At 41.8% G+C, this 12,517-nt stretch overlaps 1 protein-coding gene across 1 annotated transcript in view; it reads right to left on the bottom strand.

Moving 5' to 3' along the window:
- ITGAL (integrin subunit alpha L) overlaps positions 1–12,517 on the bottom strand; it is a 430,397-nt gene that overhangs the window by 337,904 nt on the left and 79,976 nt on the right. The window lies entirely within an intron of this gene.

The raw sequence follows: 12,517 nt of genomic DNA on the forward strand, positions 1-12,517 counted from the left end.
CCCAGTGGTCACTAACCTCCTCCTACCCTCAAAAAAACAACTTTAAAAACTTTTTTTGCCAGCGTCTATGCCTGCCTCAAATGTCATACTCAGGTCCATCACAGCAGTATACAGGTACCTGGAGCAGTTTTAGTGGGTGCAGTGGACTTCGGGCAGGCGGACCCAGGCCCATCCCCCCCTACCTGTTACACTTATGGTGGAAAATGGGAGCCCTTCAAAACCCACCCGAAACCCACTGTACCCACATGTAGGTGCCCCCCTTCACCCCTTAGGGCTATGGTGTAGAGTTGTGGGGAGTGGGTTTTGGGGGGATTTGGGGGGCTCAGCACACAAGGTAAGGGAGCTATATATATATTTTAATTTTTAGAAGTGCCCCCTAGGGTGCCCGGTTGGTGTCCTGGCATGTCAGGGGGACCAGTGCACTACAAATGCTGGCTCCTCCCACGACCAAATGCCTTGGATTTGGCTGGGTTTGAGATGGCCGGCCTCGGTTTCCATTATTGGCGGAAACCAAAGCCGGCCATCTCAAACCCGGCTATCTCTGACATTTGGCCAGCCCGAACCGTATTATCGAAATGAAAGATGGCCGGCCATCTTTTTCGAAAATACGGTCGGCCCCGCCCCTTCGCGGCGCTGTCCTCAAAGATGGGCGCCCTTAGAGATGGGCGTCCCCAGTCGAAAATGCCCCTCTATGTAAACTACTCAGACAATCCTCAATGGGTGGTAGGTATGACAGGGATCGGTGGAGGAGTGGCCGATTGTGACAGCTAGCACACAGGTCTTTACCTTGAGATAGCTGTGCTGAGCAGCTGAACTTACTGCCATCTCAGAGGAAGTGGTAAGTATAGTTGTGCTACTGGACGTCTGTAAATATGCAGAGAGAAATTTGCATGCACTGCCTCTGTTGTATGTAAATCTCTCATGTTAAAGTGAAAACTAACTAACTAAATAAATAAATAAAACCAGACTGGGTCCAGAACCCCTGTACTAGAGCATTTTAGGTTTTAATTTTAGACTGAAGTGCTGCATTGGTCCTACCTAGAACAAAATTCATAATAACTAATGTAGTCAGCCTCTCTGTAGGAGGTGAAGGTCACCCTGGAGGCCCAGTACAAAAGATATTTATAAGGCTGACCCCCTACAGAAAAGATATTTATAAAGGTAGCTTGCTGTAAATAGGGAGAAAACAGAAAAGGTCCTGGTAGATAGGGGAAGACAGATATGAAGGTCTAAACTAGAGAAAATTAAAAGACAAAAAGGCAAAAATATACAGAAGGACACCAATAGGCATGTTTAACTAAAATATTTAGATGATCCACCATAACTATTTACAGTTCTCTAAAGATATGCAAAAGCAATATAATTAAAGGGAATTGGAATCTCATAGTGATTGTCTTGACATAATCTGTAATGCTCTTCCTTTGGGATTCTCCTGTCTTGCTGGTCCATCACCTACAATGCTGTTCTAACATTCCTTCAGATAGTTGAGGTACCTAATAGAGACCCTCCAGCTTAATAGGCCACTTCGGGATTGAAGGAAACATACTTAACTGGATCAAAGGCTTTCTAACCACCAGAACTTATCAAGTAAAATCAAAGACAAACATATCACCACCTTGGAAAGCAGTCTGCGGAGTACCTCAAGGATCACCATTATCACCAATACTCTTCAACATGATGATGATTCCACTGGCACAGTCCTTATCCAACCGAGGCCTTAACCCATTCATTTATGCAGATGATGTTACAATATACATCCCCTTCAGACATGATCTGACAGAAATAACCAACAAAATCAACGATAGTCTGAACATCATGGACTCCTGGGCAAACTCATTCCAACTGAAACTGAACACCAAAAAAACACATTGCCTCATCCTCTCCTCTCCATATAACAAATACAAACCCACAACCATAAATACTCCAGGACATACCCTCCCTACCTCGGACAGTTTGAAAATACTCGTGTCACACTCGATCGTAACCTTACCCTCGAGAGCCAAGTAAACTCTGTAACAAAGAAAATATTCTATTCAATGTGGAAGCGCAAACAATTAAAACCTTTCTTCCCAAGAGCAACTTTTCGATACCTAATACAATCAATGGTCCTAAGCCATGCAGGTTATTGCAACGGAATCTACGTGGGCTGCAAAGAACAACTCATAAAAAAAACTCCAGACCGCCCAAAATACAGCAGTCAGGCTGATATTCAGCAAAACACACTTCAAAAATGCCAAACCCCTCTGGGAAAAGTTGCATTGGCTCCCAATCAAAGAACGGATCATCTTCAAAATCTGCACCTTAGTACACAAAATCATGTACGGCGTAGTCCCAGGATACATGACAGACCTTATAGACTTACCAATAAGAAACAAAGTCAGATCGTCAAGATCCTACCTAAACCTACACTACCCAAATTGCAAAGGACTGAAATACAAAACAACTTACGCAGCCGGCTTCTCCTACATAAGCGCACAACTATGGAATGGGCTCCCAAAAGCTGTGAAAACAATCCATGACCACTTGAACTTCAGGAAACCACTAAAAACCTACCTCTTCAAAAAGGCCTACCCCAACGACCCCACGTAACCCTCTTCACCTACCAACACAGCATGACTATGATCGAACAGGACATCATGCAATCTTCATCCATTCCGACCCTCCACTTATACCTCATGCGATCACTATACAACTTTGTATTTGTTATCCACCGACTGGGCAAACACCTCTGACGGTACTATGTAAGCCACATTGAGCCTGTAAATAGGTGTGAAAATGTGGGGTACAATGCAACAAATAAATTGCTTGTTCTGGGCTATCTGCTAATTTTCAGTGGCACAACCAGTTCTCGCCACTGAAAATTAGCAGTTAGCACCTAAGTGAAAGACGGCTTATGAAGAAAGACTAAGGAGACTGGGGCTTTTCAGCTTGGAGAAGAGACGGCTGAGGGGAGACATGATAGAGGTAAATAATGAGTGGAGTGGAACAGGTGGATGTGAAGTGTCTGTTCACGCTTTCCAAAAATACTAGGACTAGGGGGCATGCGATGAAACTACAGTGTAGTAAATTTAAAACAAATCGGAGAAACTATTTCTTCACCCAACGCGTAATTAAACTCTGGAATTCGTTGCCGGAGAACGTGGTGAAGGCGGTTAGCTTGGCAGAGTTTGAAAAGGGGTTAGACGGTTTCCTAAAGGACAAGTCCATAAACCGCTACTAAATGGACTTGGGAAAAATCCACAATTCCGGGAATAACCTGTATAGAATGTTTGTACATTTGGGAAGCTTGCCAGGTGACCTTGGCCTGGATTGGCCGCTGTTGTGGACAGGATGCTGGGCTCGATGGACCCTTGGTCTTTTCCCAGTGTGGCATTACTTATGTACTTATGTATTTTGGGACATTCCAGGGATGGAGTCAGCACTTAACTGGCCAGGGTAACCGCATAAATGGGACCGCATAGTTCTATCTTTATGAGGCAACCCGTGACCAGTTAAGTTCTGAATATCGACTTAACCGGCCATGTGTTAGCCAGTGCCGCATAAACCAAATAGTCAATGCTGAAGCCTAGACATGGCCTGGTATTGAATATCTGGGAATAATACTGGCAGCGGTAAGCAAAATGCTCACTACCACCAGCTGAATATTGACCCCAAATTATTCTGTTTATCCCCTTGAGAAAGCAGGCTGATAACAGTATTCCAATGGACCCAGGTTATGCCATTTAACTTGTACTATTACCTTTTAAGGCTGCAACTACTCCTCTATGCAAGTTACTTCCAATGCTTTATTATAGACCAATTGAATTTAGAGTTGAAATTGGCACTCTTTGCAGGTTACCCCCAATACTATTTTACTTTTTAGATTATAACTGCTGCTCCATGCAGGTTACCCACATTCTTCATTTCCATCCTTTGTTCACCAAGGATCCTTTGTGTTTATCCCACAATTTATTTCATTCTGCTACTGTTTTTGTCTCTACTATCTCCTAAGGGAAGGCATTCCAGCCACCTACCACCTTTATTTATTTGTTGTTACAAATTTATATTCTATGAGACACTGGTTCTAAAGTTGTTTACAATAAACCACAATTCCTATACAATTACGTAATAAAAGCAATCAGTGAACCATTCCCATTTCATAAAATAATAATCTACTAGCTGAATATAACTCACTTTGAGTTACTTTGAAAAGGCCTGAGTGAAACTAAAATAAATAAATAACACAATCACACAGTCTAAATGTATTGCCTTACAACCAGGTTTTCGACCATTTCTAAGATCTATAATACTGAGTTTCCTCTCATGCCTCTGTAGTCAGAGCATTTCACAACACATGGGTGTATCTTTGAAAACACCCACAGTTTATTAACCACTAAATGAATACATAGGTAAATGACACCAGAGGAAGATCCTGTTGCAAACACCATGCCTGGCAAGTAGGTCTACAGAACTCCAACAAATTCATTAGGCCCCCCATATTATTTAAAAACTATTGACAAGATGTTAAGTGCATCCTATAGGCCACATGTTTCCAATGGAAATCTTTTAATAAGGGGGTAACATGATCAGATCTCTGTTTCTTGAGAAATACCATAGAAGCACTATTTTGCAACAGTGGCAACCATTTCAACTTGAGACCCGAGATACCTTGCTACGGTGGTTTACAATAATCAGTATGATTCAAAATTTTAAAATGAACAACAGTCAGCCGCTCCAAAAACTAATCATTATAGCTGCCTCAGTATCACAAATTAAGTTTTCACAACAGATGCTCTACAAAATGTTGTCCATCTAAATGGAAGTCTAAGAATGTAACCATCCACTTTGGCTAAAGAGACAACCCTTGCATCATAGGAAAACTATGTAGCTCATTGCTAGTCCTACTCAGGTATAATAATTTAATTTTTTTCATGGGTTATGTTTCAACTTATGCAGTTCTAACCAAGAAGCCACATTGTCAAGATAGTCATTCAAGCTATCAGTCATTGTCTGCTGATATCCATAGAAATGAGCAAAGGAATACCATCTACATACAAATGACAAAGGTCATTCCAAAACTCAAGCACAGTGGCATATCTGGTGATAGATAAATATTAAACAATGGAGTGGTACTGAAGACTCTTCATCCCATACAACCTGCTACACTCAGTCTGACAGAACAAATCTAAACACAACACTGTCCCACCAACCCCCACTTTAGTTAACCTTTGCAATACAATAGAATGATCCACAGTGTCATAAGCTTCAGACAAATTGATAATTATTAACAAACTATCCAATCCATTAGCTTTGTACCCTAATTTCATCAGTAATCACCAGGACAGTTTCAGTTCCATGATATTTCCTGAACAGATTGACATGGGTGCAGCACCTGCTTTCTTCTCACAAAAATCTGGAACTGATCAAACACAGCTCTTAATTAGCTTACTCAAAAATGGTAATGTATGGGTGAGTTGATATTGTTCAGGATCAGTAAGAAGCTTAGATCTTCTCTTCAGAAAAGCACATATGACAGCCTTTCAATCTCCCAGGTAAATAACCTTGTTGTAATGATTGATTTACAGCTCATAATAACCAGGGCACCACCCTCTGACCTGCTTTTTAACATAACGATTCAATATGGGATCCAAAATACAACTGCATGCCCTCATACTGTTTAACAATGTACCAAGTCCCACATAATTAAGCACATGAAACTCTACCAAAGTCCTGTTTCTAATCACTCAGTTCACATCAAACTTACTCTCACTCCTCTTAGCCTTTGATTTTCCATGGGCGATGAACTAACTTTGATGCAATTAAGAAAAATCCCTCTGTCCTCACCTACCATTCCTATCATAGAGAATTCATTACTGTTCATATTACCATCCAAATGAAGCCAATTGTCCATTCCCCTTTAAACTTTCAACCTAATGAATCTCTAATCCTCACTATCTTTGCCTACCAAAACAAAAATGAAACAAAATAAAACTCAATTTGTAAAATCCTCACAGGGTAATCCAAATGGAGCCATTTTTCAGCACTTGAAACAGGTCTTATGAACCATCTTCAATGTCACTGAAAAGTTTCTTTTTATTTATCTTAACAGCATTCTTATAAAGTTGAGTAACCTCTCAGCAGTGCACTAAGTTAACCTCTGCCTGTGTTGTAAGTACATTTGCCGCATTTGTTGTTTCAGCACGTGTGAGCCCTCGTGAAATCACGAGGCAGACATTTTTATTCAGTCTAACCAAGACAGTTTTCTCTGGGACCCAACTGTGAAAAATACTACCCATCACTATAATTCTAATCTTCCACCAACTCCTCCAGTTCTTTATCACTAGAATTTCAGACTAGGGTCATTATCTACAAGAAAAGGAGATCCTCCTGTGGCCTCTTGATTGTTCACTCTTTACTACCAGTCTGTGGTCTTATGGAATTCTCTACCTTAGGAATCCTGATTAATCCTAGTTATTTGATATTCCGAAAAACTTTATAAACTTGGTTATTTGAAAAGTATTTTCATTCATCTAACATTCATGACTACCATCCTTTCTGATGATGAAGCATAAATACATAAGTACATAAGTATTGCCATACTAGGACAGACCAAAGGTCCATCAAGCCCAGCATCCTGTTTCTAACAGTGGCCAATCCAGGTCACAAATATCTGGCAAGATCCCAAAAAAGTACAAAACATTTTATACTGCTTATCCCAGAAATAGTGGATTTTCCCCAAGTCCAATTTAATAATGGTCTAAGCAAACACAAGATCTAAAATATGTCCTCCTTTATCAATACAGGCCAACATCCACTGCACTAACCCCAGATCTTGTATTATCTTCTTAAATTCACCAACCAACCTATGTTCCCTATAATGCATCTGAATATTAAAATAATCTTGGACTAATAATGCCACATTCTGCCCACAAACAACCCACCCCCCCCCCCAAAAAAAAAAATCTAATTTCCTCAATCTTTGCTCTTTCTTTTTGTCTGTTGGTTTTTCCTATGCACCTCTGCATCTCTCTGGCTGTAATTGCTGCCTCAACACATTATTTTGCTATACTAAGATCAGATACTATCACCCTGAGGTATCTCTTTTAGTTGGTAGACATACTTTTCCCCTTCCCCCTTTAGCTTTCTGGACACCAAATGCAAGACTGATATTTTTTGCTTTGAATTTTAGTTGACAAGCTTTTGACTGCAAAAGGAGTGTATTTAGGTAACTTCTCTTCCTGTCTGCTGCCTTAGGGAGTCTACTCTGTTGTAGATCTTTGCATCATCCACAAAGACAAATTTCCTTCTGACCCTTCCACAATATCGCTTCCAAAGATAGTGAACAAAATCAGGCCAGGAGAAGGCACAGAGAAAGCATACCCTGATGTCCATTACACCACATCCTTCCTCCGTTGTTGCAAGAACAAATGTAGAAATGTGCAGTCTGGATATTGCGTATTCCCTCCAGTAAGGGTAAAAGTATACACACTGTTCATAGCACACAATTCTTTTACACACCCAACACAAGGGTTGATTTTAGGTTGGTGAAGGAAAAATATGTGTGGAGATTTCATTTTAAAATCTCCATTTATACTTTCCAGCGCAATCTTTTTGAAAAAGAAAGCAATAAATAAAGAAGCAAATACATACCACAACCATGGTGAAGGTATGGGGAGTTGTGGTATGTACATACAGCTGCAAAATCCATGGGTAAGGTAAGAATAAAGGTCATGTATTTGAAATACTGCCTGTCTGTAGTACAACCAAAGCAGTTTACATATTATATACAGGTACTCCAAGAACTTTTTAAACCTGTAAGAGATTTACTCATTTTCAATTTTTGCATTGATTTTCAAAGTAGAAATATGCTAAGATTGTACTTAAAGCAGAAGATCATTCTCAACACAAGAGCTAGGGGATAAATCACTCCCTGGCTGTGTAATCTGATATTTAGAGAAGTAGCATATAGATAGCTTGTGACCAGGGGTGGTCTTGGGGGATAAGGAGGGATTATGAAGTCATATGTAGACACTTACAGGGCAATTCTATATATTAGTGCCTCTGTCTAGGCATCCCAATGCCATGAGCTTAGTGCCAGTTCTATAACAGCATCTTGATGCCAAGTTTCTATTATTTATTTATTTGTTACATTTGTATCCCACATATTTGTAGGCTCAATGTGGCTTACATAGTACCGGAGAGGCGTTTGCCGGCTCTGGTGAGAACAAATACAAAGTGATGTTGTGGTAGGATAAAGTTAAAGTTGCACAGCCACAATAAGGGAGTCGTGTAACGGAAGAGTTGAGTTATGCCATTACGTACTTTAGATTTGTTGTGTCGCAGAGATCAGGCATTTAGGTTGGATCAGCAGGGTATGCCTTTTTGAATAGGTTAGTTTTTAGTGATTTCCGGAGGTTTAGGTGGTGGTGAGTCATTTTCAAGGCTTTTGGTAATGTGTTCCACAGTTGTGTGCTTATGTAGGAAAAGCTGGATGCGTAAGTTCATTTGTATTTGAGGCTTTTGCTGCTTGGGTAGTATTATAAAATACTAGCATAAATTGGCATTGGTGTGGCCTTTTATGTCTTGTCAATGGCAGGTGTAAATTGGTGTGCCTACATGCGCCAAACAAAGTGCGTAATTTATAATATTCTATAAAGTATGGACTAGATTCTATATATGGCACCAAAAAAATCAGTGCTGAAGAAACATGCTTAGTGCTATTCTATAACGTTAGGCATGTTTTGTAGTGAAGCTTGAGGAATGGTCCAATATTTGGCAACTAATATTTAATGCTAAAATAAAAAGCAGGATCATGCACTTGGGTCACAAGAATCCGAGGGAACAGTACAACATAGGGGGTGAAGTGCTTCTGTGTACAAAGGAAGAAAGGGTCTTGGGGGTGATTGTTTCTGATGACCTTAAGGTGGCCAAACATGTAGAAAAAGCGATGGTCAAAGCCAGAAGGATGCTTGGGTGCATAAGGAGAGGGATGACCAGCAGGAAGAAAGAGGTAATGGGGCCCCTATATAAGTCTCTGGTGAGACCCCATTTAGAGTACTGTGTGTGATTCCGGAGACCACACCTATGGAACGTTATAAACAGGATGGAGTCGGTCCAGAGGGTGGCTGCAATAAGCAGTCTTGGACATAAAACATACAAGGACAGGCTTATGAACCTCAACATGTATACGCTGGAAGACAGGAGAGAAACAGGAAATATGATAAAAACATTTAAATATCTCAGGGGCATTAATGTACAGGAAAAGAGCCTTTTTCAAATGAAGGAAAACTCTGGAATGAGGGGGCATATGATGAAGTTAAAAGGAAATAGGCTTAGGAGGAATCTATGAAAGTATCCTTTTATGGAAAGGGTGGTGGAAGCATGGAATGGCCTCCCGGTGGAGGTTGTGGAGACGAGGACTGTGTCAGAGTTTAAGAAAGCATGGGACAAGCATGTAGGATCCCTTAAGAAAAGGAAGCGTTAAGGGTTACGGAGGATGGGCAGACTGGATGGACCATTTGGCCTTTATCTGCCTTATGCTTCTATGTTTGTTTAGATCATAAAGGAGCAAAGGGGGCACTCAGGGAGGACAAGGCCAAAGCAGAAAGACTGAGGTGCCAATGACAAAAGTCCCCGTAAAAAACCTGCTGCTTTTAGATCCCTGGTAAAAGTTAACAAGTGATGCTCAAAGGAAGTCTCATGCAAATGAGTTGCTCACAATTACCGTAAGAAGCTCGGTAGGGAAAGCACCAGCTTATGCATAGAACAGCCACATTCTAAATAGTGCATGTGTAGGACAGTCACTCGCTACGTGTCGATGCTATGTGCATGCCCAGAACAACACCACACGCTACTGCTGCTGCTGCTTTCGAGGAAAGAAGCTTTTTTAAGTCCAGTAGGTGGGATTGCTTAGACTGCACAACTGGGTTGTGATTTCAAGCTCCTGACGCAACCCTATCAGAGGGCGAAATACGGTTGTGTCAGGCTTTTTATTCATTTTTTAATGGATTCTTGTGGTGAATAATTGAACTTTTTATGAAAGCTTTTGGTGTTTTGCTTCTTTTTTTCACTCAATACAATAAAATGACAGCAGGCAGCTCCCCTGAGAAGCCACCGTCATGCTACGACAACTCCTGACCTCCCATTAAAATCCCATGCTACCAATTCCAGGGCAAGCTGTGGCTTCCCCATGTGTGTCTCAATAGCAGACTAGGGACTTTTCCTCCAGGAACTTGTCCAAACCTCGTTTAAACCCAGATACGCTAATTGCTGTTATCACATCCTCAGCAAAAAGTTCCAGAGCTTAACTATTCGTTGAGTGAAAAATATTTCCTCCTATTTGTTTTAAAAGTATTTCCATGTAACTTCATTGAGTGTCCCCTAGTCTTCGTACTTTTTGAAAGAGTAAAAAATTGATTCACTTCTATACTCATTCTACACCACTCAGGATTATATAGACCTTAATCATATCTCCCCTCAGCCGTCTCATTTCTAGGCTGGAAAACATTTGAGAGGAGTTCCATCCCCTTTATCATTTTGGCCACTCTTCTTTGAACCTTTTCTAATTCCACTATATCATTTTTGAGATGTCGAGGGGCATAATCGAACAGGGCGCCCAAGTTTTCCTGAGGGCGTCCTCGTAGGACATCCTGCGAAGGGGCAGGTAAACCCGTATTATCAAAACAAGATGGGTGGCCATCCTTCGTTTCGATAATATGGTCGGGGATGCCCCAATCTCAGCATTTAGGTCGACCTTAGAGATGGTCATCCCTAGAGACGGTTGTCCCCGATTTTTGGCGATAATGGAAACCGAGGATGCCCATCTCAGAAATGACCAAATCCAAGCCATTTGGACATGGGAGGAGCCAGCATTCGTAGTGCACTGGTCCCCCCTCACATGTCAGGACACCAACCGGGCACCCTAGGGGACACTGCAGTGGACTTCAGAAAAAGCTCCCAGGTGCATAGCTCCCTTACCTTGTGTGCTAAGCCTCCCAACCCCACTCCCCACAACTGTACACCACTACCATAGCCCTTAGGGATGAAGGGGGGGCACCTAGATGTGGGTACAGTGGGTATATGGTGGGTTTTGGAGGGCTCACATTTACCACCACAAGTTTAACAGGTGGGGTGGGGGTATGGGCCTGGGTCCGCCTGCCTGAAGTGCACTGCAGTACCCACTAAAACTGCTCCAGGGACCTGCATACTGCTGTCATGGAGCTGGGTATGATATTTGAGGCTGGCATAGAGGCTGGAAAATATATTTAAAAATTTTTTTATGGTGGGAGGGTGTTAGTGACCATTGGGGAAGTAGGGGGACGTCATCCCCGATTCCCTCCGGTGGTCATCTGGTCATTTAGGGCACATTTTTGTGGCTTGGTCGTAAAAAGAAAAAGGACCAAGTGAAGTCGGCCAAGTGTTCGTCAGGGACGCCCTTCTTTTTTCCATTATCGGCTGAGGACGCCCATGTGTTAAGCACACCCCAGTCCCGCCTTCGCTATGCTTCCAACACGCCCCCTTGAACTTTGGTCGTCCCTATAACGGAAAGCAGTTGAGGATACCCAAAATCGGCTTTTGATTATGCCAATTTGGGCGACCCTGGGAGAAGGATGCCCATCTCCCGATTTGTGTTGAAAGATGGGCGCCATTCTTTTTCGAAAATAAGCCTGATAGTGACCATAACTGTACACAATACTCAAGGTGAGGTTGCACCATGGAGCGATACAGAGGCATTAAAGTATTATTGGTCTTATTTACTATCTCTTTCCTAATAATTCCTAGCATCCTGTTTGCTTTTTTGGCCACTGTCGCTCACTGCAGCCCTCGATAAAATCTGTGGTTGACTAAGCTGCACTACAGTGCCAGAGCTCTCAAAGGGGCCCAATTTTTGAGAGGGAGATTTTAGTACACACCCCAGCCCCACCCACTTTGCATCATGACTTCACCCTGTAGCACTACTGAATCTCATGGCCATTCCTGAAATTACTTTATTTATACTGGTGACAACAGAGACTGATGAGATGAACTACAGATATCCATTTCTTCTATTCTTCCTTTCATCTCCTCAACTCTTTTTTGTTTGTTTGTTTTAACTAAGTTTCCCAGCAGTCACTTTCCTTCTCTTAGGATGTAGGATAGCTCTGTAAATAGTATGCCAAGCCCTAGAGCATCAATACAGCTACTATTGCAAAACTAGAACATAGGAACTACTTGCTAACTGAATCCCTCACCTCAACTCCTGCCAGACTTCTGCGCAAAAATAATCAAACTTCTGTACCCAAAATTTGTAAATTCTGCAAGTTTATTTGTCATAATTTAAACAATATTACAGTCTCCATACACAGATATCATCCATAATTCTCCCAGCACTCATAGCATCCACCTTTTTTCCAGTCCCCTGTATCCACACATAACATCCACCTTTTTTCTAGCTCCCCACTCTCATACCATCCAGCCCCCCCATGCACATACTATCCATAAGTTTTTTCCAGTCCCCTATACCTACACTCCATCCATATTTTTCCAGCCCCTCTGCACC

This window comes from Microcaecilia unicolor, chromosome 7, assembly GCF_901765095.1.
Source record: "Microcaecilia unicolor chromosome 7, aMicUni1.1, whole genome shotgun sequence".
NCBI classification, from domain to species: Eukaryota; Metazoa; Chordata; class Amphibia; order Gymnophiona; family Siphonopidae; genus Microcaecilia; species Microcaecilia unicolor.